The following is a 23210-nucleotide window of genomic DNA, read 5'->3' as shown; positions in this document are numbered from 1 at the left end:
AATAACACATGGCTGTAGGCAATTTTAAATTGGTTCCAGGGGTACACGGGCAGCAGTGGTGTGGTCAGTGGAGGCCTAGTGGAAGGAGTGACCGCAGACAGGCATCGAAGGCCTAAAATAATAACACATGGCTGTAGGCAATTTTAAATTGGTTCCAGGGGTACACGGGCAGCAGTGGTGTGGTCAGTGGAGGCCTAGTGGAAGGAGTGACCGCAGACAGGCATCGAAGGCCTAAAATAATAACACATGGCTGTAGGCAATTTTAAATTGGTTCCAGGGGTACACGGGCAGCAGTGGTGTGGTCAGTGGAGGCCTAGTGGAAGGAGTCACCGCAGACAGGCATCGAAGGCCTAAAATAATAACACATGGCTGTAGGCAATTTTAAATTGGTTCCAGGGGTACACGGGCAGCAGTGGTGTGGTCAGTGGAGGCCTAGTGGAAGGAGTGACCGCAGACAGGCATCGAAGGCCTAAAATAATAACACATGGCTGTAGGCAATTTTAAATTGGTTCCAGGGGTACACGGGCAGCAGTGGTGTGGTCAGTGGAGGCCTAGTGGAAGGAGTCACCACAGACAGGCATCGAAGGCCTAAAATAATAACACATGGCTGTAGGCAATTTTAAATTGGTTCCAGGGGTACACGGGCAGCAGTGGTGTGGTCAGTGGAGGCCTAGTGGAAGGAGTCACCGCAGACAGGCATCGAAGGCCTAAAATAATAACACATGGCTGTAGGCAATTTTAAATTGGTTCCAGGGGTACACGGGCAGCAGTGGTGTGGTCAGTGGAGGCCTAGTGGAAGGAGTGACCGCAGACAGGCATCGAAGGCCTAAAATAATAACACATGGCTGTAGGCAATTTTAAATTGGTTCCAGGGGTACACGGGCAGCAGTGGTGTGGTCAGTGGAGGCCTAGTGGAAGGAGTCACCACAGACAGGCATCGAAGGCCTAAAATAATAACACATGGCTGTAGGCAATTTTAAATTGGTTCCAGGGGTACACGGGCAGCAGTGGTGTGGTCAGTGGAGGCCTAGTGGAAGGAGTGACCACAGACAGGCATCGAAGGCCTAACATAACAAAAATGTCAATACAATGGTATTGTCTGTGGCAGGCATTGAAGGATGTCAGCGCATAGACTAAACATTGGTGGAGCTGTGAGATAATTTTGCAAGTGGTAGAGCACTGTTTGAGCTGGGGGGGGGGAAAACTGTCTTGTGGCCGGCGGTACAGGCCCAGGGCCCCTCATATTACAACGGTGTGTCTGACGTTGGGTGCGCACCACCACCGCCAGAGACACTTTATTGTACTAGGAGGGACCCAGTGGCAGTGCCGTCGACCAAAAGCGGGCTCACCCACCTCTTCAGACAAACTGCACTCTCACGGGTGCTGTCGCCAAGTGTCGATACCACGGCCCCGTGTGGGGAGTTTGGCCATTTAGTGAGGTGTAAACATGTCGTATGCTGGACAATCAGGTGCAGAAAATTACGAGATTGGAAAAGGCATTCAGAATAGTCCACAGGCAAGACCTTTTCATAGGAAAGCTAGGTGTCAGCCGGGCAAGGTGGGGCAAAAGATTTCGAAATCCAGTTGTTGTTCATTTTAATGAAGGTTAGATCATCTACATTTTGGGTAGCCAGACGAGTCCTTTTTTCTGTTAGTATTGAACCTGCAGCACTGAATACTCTTTCTGATAGGACACTAGCTGCCGGGCAAGCAAGCTCCTGCAATGCATATTCTGCCAATTCTGGCCAGGTGTCTAATTTTGATGCCCAGTAATCAAATGGGAATGACGGTTGAGGGAGAACATCGATAAGGGATGAAAAATAGTTTGTAACCATACTGGACAAATGTTGTCTCCTGTCACTTTGAATTGATGCTGCAGTACCTGTCCTGTCTGCGGTCATAGCAAAATCACTCCACAACCTGGTCAGAAAACCCCTCTGGCCAACGCCACTTCTGATTTCTGCCCCTCTAACTCCTCTGGTCTGCTGGCCCCTGCAGCTCGTGTGAGAACGATCACGGGCGCTGTGTGCAGGGAATGCCAGAAGCAAACGGTCAACAAGAGTTGATTGTTTGGTTGCTAATATTAGTTCCAAGTTCTCATGTGGCATTATATTTTGCAATTTGCCTTTATAGCGAGGATCAAGGAGGCAGGCCAACCAGTAATCGTCATCATTCATCATTTTAGTTATGCGTGTGTCCCTTTTGAGGATACGTAAGGCATAATCCGCCATGTGGGCCAAAGTTCCAGTTCTCAAATCTGCGGTTGTGCTTGGTTGAGGGGCAGTTTCAGGCAAATCCACGTCACTTGTGTCCCTCAAAAAACCAGAACCCGGCCTTGCCGCGCCACCAATTTCCAGTGGCCCCGGAAAAGCTTCCTCATTAAAAATATAATCATCCCCATCATCCTCCTCGTCCTCCTCCTCCTCTTCGCCCGCTACCTCGTCCTGTACACTGCCCTGGCCAGACAATGGCTGACTGTCATCAAGGCTTTCCTCTTCCTCAGCTGCAGACGCCTGATCCTTTATGTGCGTCAAACTTTGCATCAGCAGACGCATTAGGGGGATGCTCATGCTTATTATGGCGTTGTCTGCACTAACCAGCCGTGTGCATTCCTCAAAACACTGAAGGACTTGACACATGTCTTGAATCTTCGACCACTGCACACCTGACAACTCCATGTCTGCCATCCTACTGCCTGCCCGTGTATGTGTATCCTCCCACAAAAACATAACAGCCCGCCTCTGTTCACACAGTCTCTGAAGCATGTGCAGTGTTGAGTTCCACCTTGTTGCAACGTCTATGATTAGGCGATGCTGCGGAAGGTTCAAAGAACGCTGATAGGTCTGCATACGGCTGGAGTGTACGGGCGAACGGCGGATATGTGAGCAAAGTCCACGCACTTTGAGGAGCAGGTCGGATAACCCCGGATAACTTTTCAGGAAGCACTGCACCACCAGGTTTAAGGTGTGAGCCAGGCAAGGAATGTGTTTCAGTTGGGAAAGGGAGATGGCAGCCATGAAATTCCTTCCGTTATCACTCACTACCTTGCCTGCCTCAAGATCTACAGTGCCCAGCCACGACTGCGTTTCTTTCTGCAAGAACTCGGACAGAACTTCCGCGGTGTGTCTGTTGTCGCCCAAACACTTCATAGCCAATACAGCCTGCTGACGTTTGCCAGTAGCTGCCCCATAATGGGAGACCTGGTGTGCAACAGTGGCAGCTGCGGATGGAGTGGTTGTGCGACTGCGGTCTGTGGACGAGCTCTCGCTTCTGCAGGAGGAAGAAGAGGAGGAGGAGGGGGTGCGAACAGCTACAGCCAATTGTTTCCTAGACCGTGGGCTAGGCAGAACTGTCCCAAACTTGCTGTCCCCTGTGGACCCTGCATCCACCACATTTACCCAGTGTGCCGTGATGGACACGTAACGTCCCTGGCCATGCCTACTGGTCCATGCATCTGTTGTCAGGTGCACCTTTGTGCTCACAGATTGCCTGAGTGCATGGACGATGCGCTCTTTAACATGCTGGTGGAGGGCTGGGATGGCTTTTCTGGAAAAAAAGTGTCGACTGGGTAGCTCGTAGCGTGGTACAGCGTAGTCCATCAGGGCTTTGAAAGCTTTGCTTTCAACTAACCGGTAGGGCATCATCTCTAACGAGATTAGTCTAGCTATGTGTGCGTTCAAACCCTGTGTACGCGGATGCGAGGCTAAGTACTTCCTTTTTCTAACCATAGTCTCATGTAGGGTGAGCTGGACTGGAGAGCTGGAGATCGTGGAACTAGCGGGGGTGCCGGTGGACATGGCAGACTGAGAGACGGTGGGAGATGGTATTGTTGCCGCCGGTGCCCTAGATGCAGTGTTTCCTACTACAAAACTGGTGATTCCCTGACCCTGACTGCTTTGGCCTGGCAAAGAAACCTGCACAGATACTGCAGGTGGTGCGGAAAATGGTGGCCCTACACTGCCGGAAGGGATGTTGCGTTGCTGACTAGCTTCATTGGCCGAGGGTGCTACAACCTTAAGGGACGTTTGGTAGTTAGTCCAGGCTTGCAAATGCATGGTGGTTAAATGTCTATGCATGCAACTTGTATTGAGACTTTTCAGATTCTGTCATCTGCTTAAGGTAGTTGAACATTTTTGACAGATGACTTTGCGCTGATCAATTGGATGTTGTTTAAAAAAATGCCAGACTGCACTCTTTCTAGCATCGGATACCTTTTCAGGTATTGCAGACTGAGCTTTAACCGGATGGCCACGCTGTCCTCCAACAGGTTTTGGCTTTGCCACGCGTTTTGGGCAAGATACGGGCCCGGCAGATGGAACCTGTTGCGATGTTGATGCCTGCTGCGGCCCCTCCTCCTCCGCTTCAGAACTGCTGCCGCCTGCACCCTGTTCCCCCAATGGCTGCCAATCGGGGTCAAGAACTGGGTCATCTATTACCTCTTCTTGTAGCTCGTGTGCAACTTCGTCTGTGTCACCATGTCGGTCGGTGGTATAGCGTTCGTGATGGGGCAACATAGTCTCATCAGGGTCTGATTCTTGATCAGCACCCTGCGAGGGCAATGTTGTGGTCTGAGTCAAAGGACCAGCATAGTAGTCTGGCTGTGGCTGTGCATCAGTGCACTCCATGTCAGATTCAACTTGTAATGGGCATGGACTGTTAACTGCTTCACTTTCTAAGCCAGGGACGGTATGTGTAAAGAGCTCCATGGAGTAACCCGTTGTGTCGCCTGCTGCATTCTTCTCTGTTGTTGTTTTTGCTGAAGAGGACAAGGAAGCGACTTGTCCCTGACCGTGAACATCCACTAACGACGCGCTGCTTTGACATTTACCAGTTTCACGAGAGGAGGCAAAAGAGCTAGAGGCTGAGTCAGCAAGATAAGCCAAAACTTGCTCTTGCTGCTCCGGCTTTAAAAGCGGTTTTCCTACTCCCAGAAAAGGGAGCGTTCGAGGCCTTGTGTAGCCAGACGACGAACCTGGCTCCACAGCTCCAGACTTAGGTGCAATATTTTTTTTCCCACGACCAGCTGATGCTCCACCACTACCACTACCCTCATTACCAGCTGACAATGAACGCCCCCGGCCACGACTTCTTCCACCATACTTCCTCATTGTTTTAAAAACGTAAACAAACTAACGGTATTTGTTGCTGTCACACAAATTACACGGTGAGCTATAACTTCAGTATGATTTAGCTACCCCTTTACAGGTGAGTGAGACCACAACGAAAATCAGGCACAATGTTACACACTCTGTTGTTGGTGGCAACAAATGAGAGAGATGCCACACACGCAGGACTGTCACTGAAGCACAAATGTAAATATTAATCTCCCACTGATTTGATTTTTTTTTTTTTTTAAGGGAGACTTTAGGAAAAAAAAATAATAGAATAAAATGATTTTTTCAGGAAGAATTTAGAAACCAAATAAAATAAAATGATTTTTTCAGGGAGAATTTAGAAAACAAATAAAACAAAAAAAGGCTTTCTATGGCCCACTGAGTGAGAGATGACGCACACAGGAGTCAGGAGTGGCACACAAGCCCAGAGGCCAATATTTATCTCCCACTGATTGATGTAGTGATTTTTTCAGGTAGATTTTGGAACCCAAATCAAGCTAAAAAAAATAATAGGCTTTCTATGGCCCACAATTGGAGAGAGAGAGAGAGATGGCACACCCAGGAGTCAAGATTGGCACACAAGCAGAAAGGGCAATATTAATCTCCCACTGATTTGTTTTTTTTGTTTTTTTTTCAGGGAGACTTTAGGAAAAAAAAAAATAGAATAAAATGATTTTTTCAGGAAGAATTTAGAAAACAAATAAAACAAAAAAAGGCTTTCTATGGCCCACTGAGTGAGAGATGACGCACACAGGAGTCAGGAGTGGCACACAAGCCCAGAGGCCAATATTTATCTCCCACTGATTGATGTAGTGATTTTTTCAGGTAGATTTTGGAACCCAAATCAAGCTAAAAAAATAATAGGCTTTCTATGGCCCACAATTGGAGAGAGAGAGAGAGATGGCACACCCAGGAGTCAAGACTGGCACACAAGCAGAAAGGGCAATATTAATCTCCCACTGATTTGTTTTTTTTTTTTTTTTTTCAGGGAGACTTTAGGAAAAAAAAATAATAGAATAAAATGATTTTTTCAGGAAGAATTTAGAAACCAAATAAAATAAAATGATTTTTTCAGGGAGAATTTAGAAAACAAATAAAACAAAAAAAGGCTTTCTATGGCCCACTGAGTGAGAGTTGACGCACACAGGAGTCAGGAGTGGCACACAAGCCCAGAGGCCAATATTTATCTCCCACTGATTGATGTAGTGATTTTTTCAGGTAGATTTTGGAACCCAAATCAAGCTAAAAAAAATAATAGGCTTTCTATGGCCCACAATTGGAGAGAGAGAGAGAGATGGCACACCCAGGAGTCAAGACTGGCACACAAGCAGAAAGGGCAATATTAATCTCCCACTGATTTGTTTTTTTTTGTTTTTTTCAGGGAGACTTTAGGAAAAAAAAATAGAATAAAATGATTTTTTCAGGAAGAATTTAGAAACCAAATAAAATAACATGATTTTTTCAGGGAGAATTTAGAAAACAAATAAAACAAAAAAAGGCTTTCTATGGCCCACTGAGTGAGAGATGACGCACACAGGAGTCAGGAGTGGCACACAAGCCCAGAGGCCAATATTTATCTCCCACTGATTGATGTAGTGATTTTTTCAGGTAGATTTTGGAACCCAAATCAAGCTAAAAAAATAATAGGCTTTCTATGGCCCACAATTGGAGAGAGAGAGAGAGATGGCACACCCAGGAGTCAAGACTGGCACACAAGCAGAAAGGGCAATATTAATCTCCCACTGATTTGTTTTTGTTTTTTGTTTTTCAGGGAGACTTTAGGAAAAAAAAATAATAGAATAAAATGATTTTTTCAGGAAGAATTTAGAAACCAAATAAAATAAAATGATTTTTTCAGGGAGAATTTAGAAAATAAATAAAACAAAAAAAGGCTTTCTATGGCCCACTGAGTTAGAGATGACGCACACAGGAGTCAGGAGTGGCACACAAGCCCAGAGGCCAATATTTATCTCCCACTGATTGATGTAGTGATTTTTTCAGGTAGATTTTGGAACCCAAATCAAGCTAAAAAAAATAATAGGCTTTCTATGGCCCACAATTGGAGAGAGAGAGAGAGATGGCACACCCAGGAGTCAAGACTGGCACACAAGCAGAAAGGGCAATATTAATCTCCCACTGATTTGTTTTTTTTTTTGTTTTTTCAGGGAGACTTTAGGAAAAAAAAATAGAATAAAATGATTTTTTCAGGAAGAATTTAGAAACCAAATAAAATAAAATGATTTTTTCAGGGAGAATTTAGAAAACAAATAAAACAAAAAAAGGCTTTCTATGGCCCACTGAGTGAGAGATGACGCACACAGGAGTCAGGAGTGGCACACAAGCCCAGAGGCCAATATTTATCTCCCATTGATTGATGTAGTGATTTTTTCAGGTAGATTTTGGAACCCAAATCAAGCTAAAAAAAATAATAGGCTTTCTATGGCCCACAATTGGAGAGAGAGAGAGAGATGGCACACCCAGGAGTCAAGACTGGCACACAAGCAGAAAGGGCAATATTAATCTCTCACTGATTTGTTTTTTTTTTTTTTTTCAGGGAGACTTTAGGAAAAAAAAATAATAGAATAAAATGATTTTTTCAGGAAGAATTTAGAAACCAAATAAAATAAAATGATTTTTTCAGGGAGAATTTAGAAAACAAATAAAACAAAAAAAGGCTTTCTATGGCCCACTGAGTGAGAGATGACGCACACAGGAGTCAGGAGTGGCACACAAGCCCAGAGGCCAATATTTATCTCCCACTTTTTTTTTTTTGTTCCAGGGAAAATTTATAAACCCAATAAAAAAAATAATAAATAGGCTTTCTATGGCCCACTATCTGAGAGACAGAGAGAGATGGCACGCTTAGGACTGGCACACAAGCCCAAAGGCCAATATTAATCTCCCTTTTTTTTAAGGAAGAATTTATAAAACCAAAAAAAAATAAATAAATAGGCTTTCTATGGCCCACTATTTGTGAGAGAGATGGCACGCTCAGGACTGGCACACAAGCCCAGAGGCCAATATTAATCTCCCACTTTTTTTTTTTTGGTTCCAGGGAAAATTTATAAACCCAATAAAAAAAAAAAAAAATAGGCTTTCTATGGCCCACTATCTGAGAGAGAGAGATGGCACGCTTAGGACTGGCACACAAGCCCAAAGGCCAATATTAATCTCCCACTGATTGATTTATTGATTTTTTCAGGTAGAATTTAGAACCCAAATAAAGCAAAAAAAAAAAAAAAAATGGGCTTTCTATGGCCCACTGAGTGAGTGATGATGCACACAGGAGTCAGGAGTGGCACACAAGCCCTGAGGCCAATATTTTTCTCCCTCTGATTGATGTAGTGATTTTTTCAGGTAGATTTTAGAACCAAAATCAAGCAAAAAAATAAATAGGCTTTCTATGGCCCACTGAGTGAGAGATGACACAGACAGGGATGGCACTCTAGCAGAAATGTCAATCTTAATCTCCCACAAAAAAAAAAAAAAAAAACAGGGACTGTCCTTCAATTACTATCTCCCTGCAGTAATCTCAGCCAGGTATGGCAGGCAGCAATAAGGAGTGGACTGATGCACAAATTAAATAAAAAGTGTGGACAAACTAAAAAGATAGCTGTGCAGAAAGGAAGGACAAGAGGATTTGTGCTTTGAAAAAAGCAGTTGGTTTGCACAGCGGCGTACACACAGCAATGCAGCTATCAGGGAGCCTTCTAGGGCAGCCCAATGAGCTACAGCGCTGAGGGGAAAAAAAAAAAATGTAGCTTCCACTGTCCCTGCACACCGAAGGTGGTGTTGGGCAGTGGAAATCGCTACAGCACAAGCGGTTTGGTGGTTAATGGACCCTGCCTAACGCTATCCCTGCTTCTGACGAAGCGGCAGCAACCTCTCCCTAAGCTCAGATCAGCAGCAGTAACATGGCGGTCAGCGGGAACTCCCCTTTATAGCCCCTGTGACGCCGCAGACAGCAAGCCAATCACTGCAATGCCCTTCTCTAAGATGGTGGGGACCAGGACCTATGTCATCACGCTGCCCACACTCTGCGTTTACCTTCATTGGCTGAGAAATGGCGCTTTTCGCGTCATTGAAACGCGACTTTGGCGCGAAAGTCGCGTACCGCATGGCCGACCCCGCACAGGGGTCGGATCGGGTTTCATGAAACCCGACTTTGCCAAAAGTTGGCGACTTTTGAAAATGAACGACCCGTTTCGCTCAACCCTAGTGTCCACTGTGGTGTCCTTACATCTATACTGCTGCACTTCCTCAGCTACATGACACCATTTATTCTCTTGTTCTCTTCCTTTGTCTCTTATCCAACCCTTATTCTGAAACTGTGCCATTTTTGTACATCCAAACATCGACATTCTGGTATGTTTGCCTTTTTTCAGTATTGGTCACTGCTTCTTTTCCTTCTCTGTCTGTTACTATCTGTATAGCTGTTTTGGATCCCATGGGGGCCTTGACTGCACACAGAAAAAGTTTCCCATGGCTTGAACTTATTCTTCACACAGCTCACAGCTCTCTCACCCGTTAGACCAGCTGACTATGATAGGATGGCCGAGGCGTGATAGGCCTCTCACCTACTAGACCAGCTCCATGGAGAGTGTGAAGGCTCACGTAGCTCTCTGACCCACTAAATAAAACCTAAACTAAGAAGTAAGTAGGTGTGATAGGCCTCTCACCTACAAGACCAGCCGTGCAGTTGGCTACCCTCTTTGCTGATCCTCAACTAGCTATACAACAACCACACAACTAGAAGCATGTACAAACACACACTGATAACCAAACAATCACTTCCAAGTCTTTCTATCTTTCCAAGATAGACCCAATATTTTACTTTCAACTTCTATACAGTCCTGTATCTTTCAAAGCACACAACCCTGAGAACAGAGAACTCTCAATCAGCTTCACCCAGTTCCAACAGGTGCCAGCCGAGATAAGAAAAACACAGAAGAACAAAAAATGCAGCCGTTCTCAGACTTAATCTACAAGTCATTCTGCGAAACCTTTATCCTCATTCTCAGGGAAATGAAACCAAGTTTGTTCACTATAAGGGAAGATCACAGAGCAATCTGAATAATCTGACCGCCTCTGGCCATACAAATGCAGGAACCTGTCCAATGTCATACCATTTATGAGAGGGGCTTTTTCGTTATCCAATCTCAGAAGAGGGGGGGCTGTATGGGGCGCAGCTAAAAGGAGGCCCCCACATGACTGCGTTGCCATGGGAGCAGTGCAGTAGGTTTTCTTTTAAAAAATAAAGGTGTTATTGAGTAAAGGAGCCCGGGGATTGGAAGAGTAGGATTTGGGGTGGGGATTTATGCAAAAAGGGAGGTGGGGGCTTGGGAAAGTGCGGGAAAAGGGGAGATCAGTTACCTTAGACGGGCGAAGTGAGTGGACCTGCTGCCACATCCCTCTCACCATGTCTTCTGTGGACAGCCTGGTCGCTCAGCTTCGTCGGGAGGCCAGTTCCAGGAGGGCCGGATGGCTGGAGGAGCAGCTCACAGGGCTGCTCGGAGGCAGTGGGAGCCAGGACAGCGGGAGCCGGGGCAGCAGAACCAGGCGGTCTAGGCCGCCAGACAGGCTGTCCCCCGACACTACACCGCGCGGCAGGCGCAGGCCGCGGAGCCCCTCCAGGGACCCTGCGGGGGCTGGGGGACGCGGCCGATCCACCTTGCCCGCCCCCTCCCCCGGCAGGAATCCACCTGGCGGCCCTGCCGGCGCGAGGCGGCGCGGTGCTGGGCGAGCGGTGCAGACGCGGCAGGACGCCGGCGCTGCACAGGATGTCAGGGCCGCACTTCCGGTGCGGCCTAGCAGAGGGCGCGGCGGCGCCGCAGCACCGATAGCAGCAGCTTCTACCCGCCGGGGAGCACCTCCCGCGGTGGCGGCAACACGAGCAGGGGGACGGGGAAGGAGCCCAGCGGCGGCGGCAGCATCCACCAGGCAGGAGCCGGGGAGTATCGCGGCGGGCGCAATTGCGGCGGGGGCACCCGGATCCCATCCCCCCAGTGCGCCTGGCTCTGCGACAGGACGGCAGAGCAGACTATCGGGCAGGACAGCGGCGGCATCACGGCAAGGAGCGGGTCGCGGTCGGGCCGCAGGAGCGGCGTCCAGAGGAGACAGTCCAGCGGCTGGAGGCAGAGGAATCACGGAGCCGGACAGATCCAGATCCAGCAGGAGGTCGAGGGACCGGTCGCCTTCGCCAGTCTCGGTCCCCCCTGGTGACGTGGAGGCCAGGGGCGCGGGCCTGGGGCAGATGAGCGGCAGCGATGATTCCGGGAACGAACATCGCGACGAAATGGACCAGCAGGATTCAGGAAGCACGGCTGGTGGGGACACAGCACCTGCGCAGCCACGTGAGTACATGTCCAGTCTTTCCCCAGTGCCGGGTGTTTCGGGTGTGGTGGAGCGGGGTGGGGGCTGTAATGAGGTCCCGGGGGTCAGAGAACTTCTAGCGGGTATGTCGCAGATTTTGCGTAGATTGGATGGGGGCGGGGGTAGCTCAGTTGCTAACAGTGTGGGATCGTCGCCCGCTGGTGCCTGGGTGTCAGTTGCCGGGGGCGTAGCAGGGGGTTCGAACGAGATTGCGAGCTCGGGTAGCGGGACACCTGTTTCTGTGGCGGGGGTGTCGGTGTCGGTACAAACGGAAACGGGAAAAGGTGATACCGTTAAGTTAGACGACAGGGCAAAAGGCGAGGTATATGTGTGTTTTGAGGGTCCGCTGGGGGCCCATTTGAAGAAAGAAGTCAAGGAAAAGATTTGGAAAGATGAATACGTAGAGATTTTCTCTCTCCTTCCTTTAGAAAAATTTAACTTGGATAAAGGAAAGAAAGACGACAGCAAAAAGGAAGAGGAAGAAAAGAGGCGTTGGCGCCTTATTCCTCAGACGTTCGTTAACTGGCAGCAGGCCTTTGCCATTCTAGCGAGTGTTATAGGGGAGAAATTCCCCGAGAATTGCTCGGGCCTGTTTTGTTATTTGGATGCTATTGGTGAGGCGCATCGTACCTACGGGGGCCAGGCTTGGCTGAGATACGATGAACAGTTCAGGCAGCGAAAAGCAGTGAGGCCGGAGATAAGGTGGGACCAAAAAGACATCGGGTTGTGGCTGAAGGTGATGGCTCCGGTGCGTTATGGGCAGTCCTTTCAGGGGGGAGGGGGGGTAGCAGTCAGCAGTCAGGACAAAGTGGAGGACACGGGTCTCAGGGTTCAAAGGAAAAATCTGGGACATGCTGGCAGTTTAATGAGGGCCAGTGCAAGTATGGCACCACTTGTAAATTTAAACACGTGTGCTCCCATTGCAACGGCGCCTCTCACGGAGCCGCTAAGTGTTTCAAGAAATCACGTGGTAAGCCATCAGTGGGTGGCGGTCAAGGGGGTGACTCCGGTGAGGGTTCAAAAGATGGCCCCCTATCTAAGTAGATACCCGGATGTTAAAAAGGCGGAGGTTATTAGGGACAGTTTTCTTGAGGGGTTTAAGATCCCTCACCCGATGCATGTTGTTCCTTTTTCTACAAAAAATTTGAGATCAGCTGGCTTGCATGCGGAGGTGGTTTCGGCTAAATTGGCAAAAGAGGTTGAGCTGGGAAGAATGGCGGGGCCTTTTAGTTCGTTGCCCATGGCGGGTGTAATTGTTTCCCCGCTTGGGGTGGTGCCCAAGAAGGAGCCGAACAAGTTCCGGCTAATTCAGCATCTTTCATATCCCAAAGGATCCTCGGTTAATGACGGGATTGCGGAGGAGTTGTGCTCCGTTGTTTACACATCGTTTGATGCGGCTGTTCGGTGGGTGCGAATGTACGGGCCTGGAGCATTGCTGGCAAAAACGGACATCGAGTCGGCATTTAGGCTCTTGCCGGTGCACCCGCAGAGCATTCCTTTGTTAGGTTGTTGGTGGGAGGGTGGTTTTTACTTGGATAGGTGTTTGCCTATGGGATGTTCTATTTCCTGTGCATTGTTTGAGACTTTCAGTACCTTTTTAGAGTGGGTAGTGAGAGATGTATCGGCCGTTCCTTCTGTCATTCACTATTTGGATGATTTTTTGTTTGTTGGTCCACCGGATTCAGCAGTGTGCTGTCATTTACTTGGGACCATGGAATGGGTGGCCGGACAGTTTGGTGTTCCTTTGGCACAGGGAAAAACGGAGGGCCCCTGCACGGTCTTGAGTTTCTTAGGGATTCTCATTGATTCTGAGAAAATGGAGTGTAGGTTGCCTGATGATAAGTTGGAGTTGCTTAAGCGAGAGGTGAGTCGGATTGGAAAATTGCGGAAGACTTCATTGAAGGAGTTGCAGTCGCTGCTGGGCCGCCTGAATTTTGCTTGTCATATTATGCCAATGGGCAGGATATTTTGCCGCAGATTGTCCAGGGCGACGGCTGGAGTTCGGTCGGCTCATCATTTTATTCGTTTGGGTAGAGAGCATAAGGAGGACCTTCTTATTTGGCAACGTTTTTTGGAAGGCTATAATGGCAGGTCGCTTATTCAGCAGGAGGATCTGAATGCTTTTGATTGCGAGATCTACACAGACGCAGCAGGTGGAGTTGGTTATGGGGCCTACTGTGGAGGAAAATGGAGCGTCGGGGTGTGGCCAGAGGATTGGCGAAAGAAGGGGCTCACCAAGAATTTGGCATTGTTGGAGTTGTTCCCGATTGTGGTGTCAGTGTTTGTTTGGGGTGACAGCTTTCGTGATCGGCGAGTACGTTTCCATTGCGATAACTCGAGCGTGGTGGCCGTGATTAACAGCTTATCTTCTTCTTCCCCTCCAGTAATTAGGTTGGTCAGGGAGTTGGTACTGAGATGCTTGGAGTTGAATGCATGGATTACGGCGGTGCACGTGCCAGGAGTTCAGAACAATATAGCTGATGCTTTGTCTCGTTTGCAGTGGGACCGATTCCGGGATTTGGCTCCAGATTCGGAGGCGGCAGGAGCAGCATGTCCTTTGCATCTGTGGCAGGTGGTTACGGAAGGGGAGGCCGATTGATCCAAGCCTCGGTGTCAAACAGGACATGGTCAGATTATGCGGCGTCATGGGCCATGTGGGAAAGTTGGTTGTTTCAATGCGGCTCGGCTGAGTCAGATAGCGACAGGGCAATGGCGTTATTGGCACTGGTAGGTAAGGTCGTGGAGTGGGGTTGGTCCGTGTCTAGGTTAAACAAGTTTATAGCAGGTTTGGCTTTTGGTTTTCAGTTGCAAGGATTGAGGGACGTCACAAAGGACTTTGTTATACGGCAGGCGTTGAAAGGTTTTCGTAAGGGTAATTCGACTTTTGATAAGCGCAGGCCCATTTCTTTTGGGTTGTTGCAGCGGTTAGGGGAGGCCTTGGGCGTAATTTGTTCATCTCAGTTTGAGGTGGTACTGTTTCAATTGGCCTTTTCTCTAGCGTTTTTTGGTGCTTTGCGTCTGGGTGAATTGGTTTCCCCAAGCAAGGACAGGTCAGGTGGTCTTTTGGCGGAAGATGTGGTTTTTTGGGAAGGGGGAGTTGCCTTTTGGATAAGGCGTTCAAAGACGGATCAGCTAGGTAGGGGAAAGAAAGTAGTGCTAGGAAGGGTGGCGGGAAGCGGGATGTGTCCGCAACGCTGCTTAGAGGCATATTGGAATTTGTCATCAGTCAGGTCAGGCCCTCTGTTGCAACACCAAGAGGGGGATTTCTTGTCACGTTTCCAGTTTGTAGCCATTTTGAAGAAGGGCTTGGGTTTGCTGGGTGTTAACCCGGAAAATTTCGGCTCGCATTCTTTTAGGATTGGGGCCGCATCTGAGGCCGATGGTTTGGGCCTTGGGCCGGAGGTGATCAAGAAAATAGGCAGATGGAGTTCTAATCGTTACCTGTCTTATGTGCGGCATTAAATCAACAATGCGGGGTGAAGAGGGACGTCTTTGCGGATTGTTAATTATGGTTGTGTTTTTCAGGTCGTACCCCTCTTTTGGCGTGGATTGTCGGACACTCTTTCGTTTATTGGGGCGCCCTCCGGGCTGATGCGCGCACGAATGGTAGGCAACTGGGTTTCGGCCGAGAGGCAGTGATCATCCGTTGGATGGGGACTCGTGGTATGTCGTGGCGTAGTTTTTTGCCGGAATTCTCCCGCGCCGCCCGTCTGGATCGCCCTCCGGATATTTTAGTGGTTCACTTGGGGGGTAATGATTTGGGGGCAAAACCCGTGAGGGAACTCATTCGGGATATCCGTTATGACTTGTTGAGGCTGTGGGTATCTTTTCCCGGTATGCTGACTGTGTGGTCAGACATTGTGCCGCGGAAGACGTGGCGGGAGGCCCGTTCCCATAAAGGGATTAACAGAGCCAGGGTAAAATTGAACAGGATGGTGGCGAGTTTTGTGTCCCGGAATGGGGGTATTGCCGTGAGGCATTTCGAGCTGGAGGCCGGGGTCGGTAATTTTTGGAGGGATGATGGAGTGCATCTTAACGAGATCGGGATGGATTTATGGGCGCTCGGTCTACAGGAAGGAGTTGAAAGAGCTTTGGCAGGGGTGGGGCACTCACGAGCCTGAGGTGGTCAGGGCTGTTCGTGTGTGGCGGGGGGTGGGGTTCTTGGAGTTGGTGATGATGCTGATAGGGTTGATCTGGCTTTTGGTACGGGCTCTGGACGGGGTGTTTACCTCGGGAGCTTTGTGGTTGGTTTGCCCGAAATGGGTTACATGGTGCCCTCGAGCTGGTGGTTACGGCTGAGGGTAAATACGTGTTTTTTGTAAAAATTTTGGGTAGGCTCTCTGCCTATTATGAGCCAGATTTTTTAGCTCCAAGAGCCCCCCCCTCGAGGTTTTATATATTTACTGTTTACATGTTGTTATTTATGTATTTGTTTGTTAATAAAATGGCCGCTGTGGCCAAATTATCCAAAAAGAAATTAACGTGGTGGTGTGTTTTCCTGGGTAATAGATGGAGGGGTTAAGAGGGGCAAGGTAGTTGGGGGTGGGGGATGCTTTACGGAAAGGATCCTTTATTGGCCATACGCGGTCAAGAGGGGGGGCTGTATGGGGCGCAGCTAAAAGGAGGCCCCCACATGACTGCGTTGCCATGGGAGCAGTGCAGTAGGTTTTCTTTTAAAAAATAAAGGTGTTATTGAGTAAAGGAGCCCGGGGATTGGAAGAGTAGGATTTGGGGTGGGGATTTATGCAAAAAGGGAGGTGGGGGCTTGGGAAAGTGCGGGAAAAGGGGAGATCAGTTACCTTAGACGGGCGAAGTGAGTCCCTCCCACCCTCCCTGTTTTAGCGGTTCTATGAGGCAACGTAGCTTTAGGCAAGATCGGCAAGTTCGTCAATTCTTAAGGTAAAAAAAAAAAAAAAAAAAAAAAGGGGTCTTTTGAATTATATTTCTTTTCTGTTGATTTATTGAAGGCAAGCATTCTGTATTATTGTCACAGTGGCGTTGGCGGGGGGTGGGGTTCTTGGAGTTGGTGATGATGCTGATAGGGTTGATCTGGCTTTTGGTACGGGCTCTGGACGGGGTGTTTACCTCGGGAGCTTTGTGGTTGGTTTGCCCGAAATGGGTTACATGGTGCCCTCGAGCTGGTGGTTACGGCTGAGGGTAAATACGTGTTTTTTGTAAAAATTTTGGGTAGGCTCTCTGCCTATTATGAGCCAGATTTTTTAGCTCCAAGAGCCCCCCCCTCGAGGTTTTATATATTTACTGTTTACATGTTGTTATTTATGTATTTGTTTGTTAATAAAATGGCCGCTGTGGCCAAATTATCCAAAAAGAAATTAACGTGGTGGTGTGTTTTCCTGGGTAATAGATGGAGGGGTTAAGAGGGGCAAGGTAGTTGGGGGTGGGGGATGCTTTACGGAAAGGATCCTTTATTGGCCATACGCGGTCATGTAGATTAAGATGTCTATAACATATCCATCCTGGGCCAACTAAGATAATTGAGAATGTCCAGTTATCGGGAATCCACATGAAAAACTCTGTAGTGCTCAGCCCCTTGGCATAGTACACCCAGAAATCCTGCGCAGAATGGTCTATAATGATTCAATCATTGAGGGATCTATTTCCCAGCAATCTGAAATCATCTGACCAGTTTCCGTAGAGTCCTTTATCTCAATCACTCCGCCTGATTCAGTTCAAAGTGAGATGAATGTCCTCTGTCACATACAGTGGACCACATCTAATGGAACTTATTTATTTGTCCCTTATACTCAGTTACTCGTCATCATCACTCATGTCATTCAGAGGTACTCATAAACATACATACAAAGATTCACACAGACTGAGCCTGCCTACTGCACCTAGGGATTAGGACAAACTTATGGGTCGAGAGGAGCGAACCTTTCAAGATTCGGATTGGATTGGCAAATGTCCCGATATTCGCTGAGCAAGTTTGACGAAACGTTTCATCGAACTTATCCGAACCCAATTGAATTCAATGGTAGTAATGTATGAACACCTTTCTAAGGCAAAAGCCTAAATTTAAGGGTAGAGTGCTAATATACAAATACCAAAAGCCTGACTGGCACTTCTAAATCAAGAAACTGGTGTGCACAGGTGTGAACAAAGAGTAGCCATCTCTATACATAACAAATTAATAAAGTTGCACTCTATAGTACTAAAGCATGTAAATATGAAATGTATGAACTATGAATAGCATTACTGCTCTAGAAAAAAATTGCAATGTCAAAGCTGCTGGGCATGTGGAACGACCACCAGGGCTGTGGCGTACTCGGTACTGGGTCCGGTACTTAAAGTGGATGTCACGGTGGCTGCGACCCTGTCCATGGCCCTGGGTGCCCAAATAAAGGGAAAGGTCTTTTAAGGGGATTTATGAATAAAGTTTGTGTTCGTGACACCACCTGTGTTACTCGATCTGTGGGGACCGACGCTGCTTAAAGGGGTCCTCTGGGTTGATGCTATGGCAGCTAAGATGGTATAACTCCCACAGGTGAAGTAGGTCCCCAGGGCTCCCGGTGTATAGATGAGGATGGTGAGTGAAGCAGTAAAGAAATGGAGGCCACAGGTTTGCAGTCTCTTTACCTGGTTTACTCTAGCTTCAGGCAACTGCAGTCCAGGGCACCAGGTCACAGGTACAGGCAGGATCTGGCCAGCTTGGAAGTGAATTCAGAGTCCCCTTTACTAGGTGGAGTTAGAAGCCTTCCTATTAGCGCGGTGATGTTGTAGTCCCTTACTGCCTATGGCTTCTGGCAAGGTCCTCACATTTCTCTCTGTCCTCCATAAAGGTTAGGACTAGTGTTGAGCGATACCGTCCGATACTTGAAAGTATCGGTATCGGATAGTATCGGCCGATACCCGAAAAATATCGGATATCGCCGATACCGATATCCGATACCAATACAAGTCAATGGGACATCAAGTATCGGAATGTATCCTCATGGATCCCAGGGTCTGAAGGAGAGGAAACTCTCCTTCAGGCCCTGGGATCCATATTAAAGTGTAAAATAAAGAATTAAAATAAAAAATATTGTTATATTCACCTCTCCGGCGGCCCCTGGACATCAGCGGGAGGATCCGGCGTCCGGCACGGCTTCTTTCTTCAAAATGCGCGCCTTTAGGACCTGTGGAATGACGTCCCGGCTTCTGATTGGTCGCGTGCCGCCCATGTGACCGCCACGCGACCAATCAGAAGCCGCGACGTCATTCCTCAGGTCCTAGAAGGCGCTCATTCTAGGACTTTAGCTGAGGAATGACGTCGCGGCTTCTGATTGGTCGCGTGGCAGTCACATGGGCGGCACGCGACCAATCAGAAGCCGGGACGTCATACCACAGGTCCTAAAGGCGCGCATTTTGAAGAAAGAAGCCGTGCCGGACGCCGGATCCTCCCGCTGATGTCCAGGGGCCGCCGGAGAGGTGAATATAACAATATTTTTTATTTTAATTCTTTATTTTACACTTCCGATACCGATACCCGATATCACAAAAATATCGGATCTCGGTATCGGAATTCCGATACCGCAAGTATCGGCCGATACCCGATACTTGCGGTATCGGAATGCTCAACACTAGTTAGGACACAAACCCATATGACAGGTGGCTCGAGCCTTTTTATAGGGTCTCTACCACGACCCGGGCTCTATGTGCCACTGTGCCTCCTGGGTATTAGGGCAGACAGGTGATGTGTAATCAAGCTGTCCTGACAGTTTCTGCTGTGCCTCCTAAAGTCCGACACAACCTTGGTCTTCCGGCTAACGGAATCTGCACTCGGCCAGGGGGGTAGCCAAACGCTGCTATGCTCCCCTGGTGTCACTCTCCTGTGCTTCGTTCTCCTGCACGCTCACTAAACACTGTTCTTCTTTCTCAATTCTCTTTCCCCAGGAGCTGCAGCAACTCTGGCTGCACGACCCCTTCAGTCCTTCCGACACTCACTGTCTGACTGCTCTCTTCTCTGTCCTCCTGACAGACTACTCCTCACTTCCCCTCCAGCCAGAATATATCTCTAGGGAAGTTCCCCTGAAAACTGGGTTCAGAGCTCCCCGTTCTGGCCTGGAGTGCGTGCTTGTTGTGTGCTTTGCGCTTACCTGGTGAAAGAGATATTCCTTCGCTTCCAAGTGTGGAAAGTAATGCCACTGTGACAGCCAGGACCATTGGGCGTCACACATGCAAAAATTGGCCAAATTATGTGCGAAGTATCTCCATTTTTTCTTATTATCTAGAGCAGTAATGCTATTAATATTTCATATATTTCATATTTACATGCTTTAGCACTATAAAGGGCAACTTTATTTATTTGTTATATATAGATATGGCTACTCTTAATTCACCCCTGTGCACACCAGTTTCTTGATTTATAAGTGCCAGTCAGTCTTTTGTTATTTGTATATTAGCTCTCTGACCAAGCACTCCACCCTCCAGCCTATGGTGGTTTTAATTGCAGCAGGATCCTACCTACCTATAAATGTAGGCTTTAGCCTTAGAGAGGTGTTCAAACTACATAGGTTCCAAGTGAAACCAGAGATCGCCTTATCGCAGCTGCTGGGCATGCATGAATTGGCCAAATTATGTGCTAAGTATCTCCATTTTTTTCTTATTATCTAGAAAATTATTGTTATTCATATTTCATATATTTCATATTTACATGCTTTAGCACTACAGAGTGCAACTTTATTTATTTGGCTTGCATCACAGTATTAGCCCAAATGATATAGATGTTGAAATGTGGACCCTTGCCTCACCACAGTATTAACACACATGATTTAGATTCTGAAATGTGGACTCTCCTCGCTGCACCACAGAATTAGCACAAATTATTTAGATTCTGAAATGTGGACTCCTGCCTGCATTACACTATTAGCAAAAATGATTTAGATTCTGAAATGTGGACTCTCCTCACTGCACCACAGTTGTTGTGAATTCTGTGGCCGAGCTCCCTCCTGTGGTCACAAGTGGTACTTCGGCTGATTCTCTCTGTGAGCTTCCGTTGGTAGAGGAAAGTGGTACTGCGGCTTCTGAGTTTCCTTCCTCAGGTGTTGTGGTGAAGTCGTTAGGTGCTGCTCTATTTAACTCCACCTAGTGCTTTGATCCTGGCTGTTGTGAATTCTGTGGCTGAATTCACTCCTGTGGTCACAAGTGGTACTGCAGCTCCTGAGCTTCCTCCCTCAGGTGTTCTGGTGAGCTCGTTAACTGCTTCATTACTTAACTCCGCCTGATGCTGCTATCCTTGCTCCTTGTCAATGTTTCAGTGTTGGATCTGAGCTTCTCCTGATTGTTCCTGTGACCTGCTGCTCTGTATAGCTAAGTGCTTTTTGCTTTTTTGTTGCTTTTTTTCTGTCCAGCTTGTCTTTTGTTTTGCTGGAAGCTCTGAGACGCAAAGGGTGTACCGCCGTGCCGTTAGTTCGGCACAGTGGGGTTTTTTTTGCCCCTTTGCGTGGTTTTGCTTTAGGGTTTTTTGTAGACTGCAAAGTTCGCTTTACTGTCCTCGCTCTGTCCTAGAATATCGGACCCCACTTTGCTGAATCTATTTCATCCCTACGTTTTGTCTTTTCATCTTACTCACAGTCATTATATGTGGGGGGCTGCCTTTTCCTTTGGGGAATTTCTCTGGGGCAAGTCAGGCCTATTTTTCTATCTTCAGGCTAGCTAGTTTCTTAGGCTGTGCCGAGTTGCCTAGGTAGTTGTTAGGCGCAATCCACAGCCGCTTTTAGTTGTGTTTAGGATAGGATCAGGTGTGCAGTCTACAGAGTTTCCACGTCTCAGAGCTCGTTCTTGTATTTTTGGGTATTTGTCAGATCACTGTGTGCGCTCTGATCGCTAAGCACACTGTGTTTCTGGATTGCCTTCATAACACCTGTCATTAGCAAACATAACAGTACAAGGAGCCAAACTAATGATTCTCAATAGAGGGAAAGAAAAAGTTCTGACATCATTTTTTTTTTTTTTTTCTGCTCTGTGTTCACTTTTTTTTTTTTCCCCTAGACATTTGGGTGATTCTGGACACAGGTGTGGACATGGATATTCAGGGTCTGTGCTCTTCAATGGATAATCTCGTTATAAATGTACAAAAAATTTAAGATACTATTGATCAGAAATCTATGTTAGAACCAAGAATTCCTATTCCTGATTTGTTTTTTGGAGATAGAACTAAGTTTCTAAGTTTCAAAAATAATTGTAAGCTATTTCTGGCCTTGAAACCTCATTATTCTGGTAATCCTATTCAACAGGTTTTGATTATTATTTCTTTTTTGCGCGGCGACCCTCAAGACTGGGCATTTTCTCTTGCGCCAGGAGACCCTGCATTGAGTAGTGTCGATGCGTTTTTCCTGGCGCTCGGATTGCTGTACGATGAGCCTAATTCAGTGGATCAGGCTGAGAAAAATTTGCTGGCTTTGTGCCAGGGTCAGGATGATATAGAAGTATATTGTCAGAAATTTAGGAAATGGTCAGTACTCACTCAGTGGAATGAATCTGCGCTGGCAGCTTTGTTCAGAAAGGGTCTCTCTGAGGCTCTTAAGGATGTCATGGTGGGATTTCCTATGCCTGCTGGTTTGAATGAGTCTTTGTCTTTGGCCATTCAGATTGGTCGACGCTTGCGCGAGCGTAAATCTGTGCACCATTTGGCGGTACTGCCTGAGGTTAAACCTGAGCCTATGCAGTGCGATAGGACTATGACTAGAGTTGAACGGCAGGAATACAGACGTCTGAATGGTCTGTGTTTCTACTGTGGTGATTCCACTCATGCTATTTCTGATTGTCCTAAGCGCACTAAGCGGTCCGCTAGGTCTGCCGTCATTGGTACTGTACAGTCCAAATTCCTTCTGTCCATTACCTTGATATGCTCTTTGTCGTCGTTTTCTGTCATGGCGTTTGTGGATTCAGGCGCTGCCCTGAATCTGATGGATTTGGATTATGCTAAACGTTGTGGGTTTTTCTTGGAGCCTTTGCGGTGTCCTATTCCATTGAGAGGAATTGATGCTACACCTTTGGCCAAGAATAAACCTCAATACTGGGCCCAGCTGACCATGTGCATGGCTCCTGCACATCAGGAAGTTATTCGCTTTCTGGTGTTGCATAATCTGCATGATGTGGTCGTGTTGGGGTTGCCATGGCTACAAACCCATAATCCAGTATTGGATTGGAATTCCATGTCGGTATCCAGCTGGGGTTGTCAGGGGGTACATGGTGATGTTCCATTTTTGTCGATTTCGTCATCCACCCCTTCTGAGGTCCCAGAGTTCTTGTCTGATTATCAGGATGTATTTGAAGAGCCCAAGTCCGATGCTCTACCTCCGCATAGGGATTGTGATTGTGCTATCAATTTGATTCCTGGTAGTAAATTCCCTAAAGGTCGATTATTTAATTTATCCGTGCCCGAACACGCCGCTATGCGCAGTTATGTGAAGGAATCCCTGGAGAAGGGACATATTCGCCCATCGTCATCACCACTGGGAGCAGGGTTCTTCTTTGTAGCCAAGAAGGATGGTTCGCTGAGACCGTGTATTGATTACCGCCTTCTTAATAAGATCACTGTTAAATTTCAGTATCCCTTGCCATTGTTATCTGACTTGTTTGCTCGGATTAAGGGGGCTAGTTGGTTCACTAAGATAGATCTTCGTGGTGCGTATAATCTGGTGAGAATCAGGCAAGGAGATGAATGGAAAACTGCATTCAATACGCCCGAGGGTCATTTTGAGTATCTAGTGATGCCGTTCG

This window comes from Ranitomeya imitator, chromosome 4 (assembly GCF_032444005.1).
Source record: "Ranitomeya imitator isolate aRanImi1 chromosome 4, aRanImi1.pri, whole genome shotgun sequence".
Taxonomy (NCBI): Eukaryota; Metazoa; Chordata; class Amphibia; order Anura; family Dendrobatidae; genus Ranitomeya; species Ranitomeya imitator.
The sequence above is the reverse complement of the archived record's forward strand: the minus strand, read 5'-3'. Positions refer to the sequence as shown.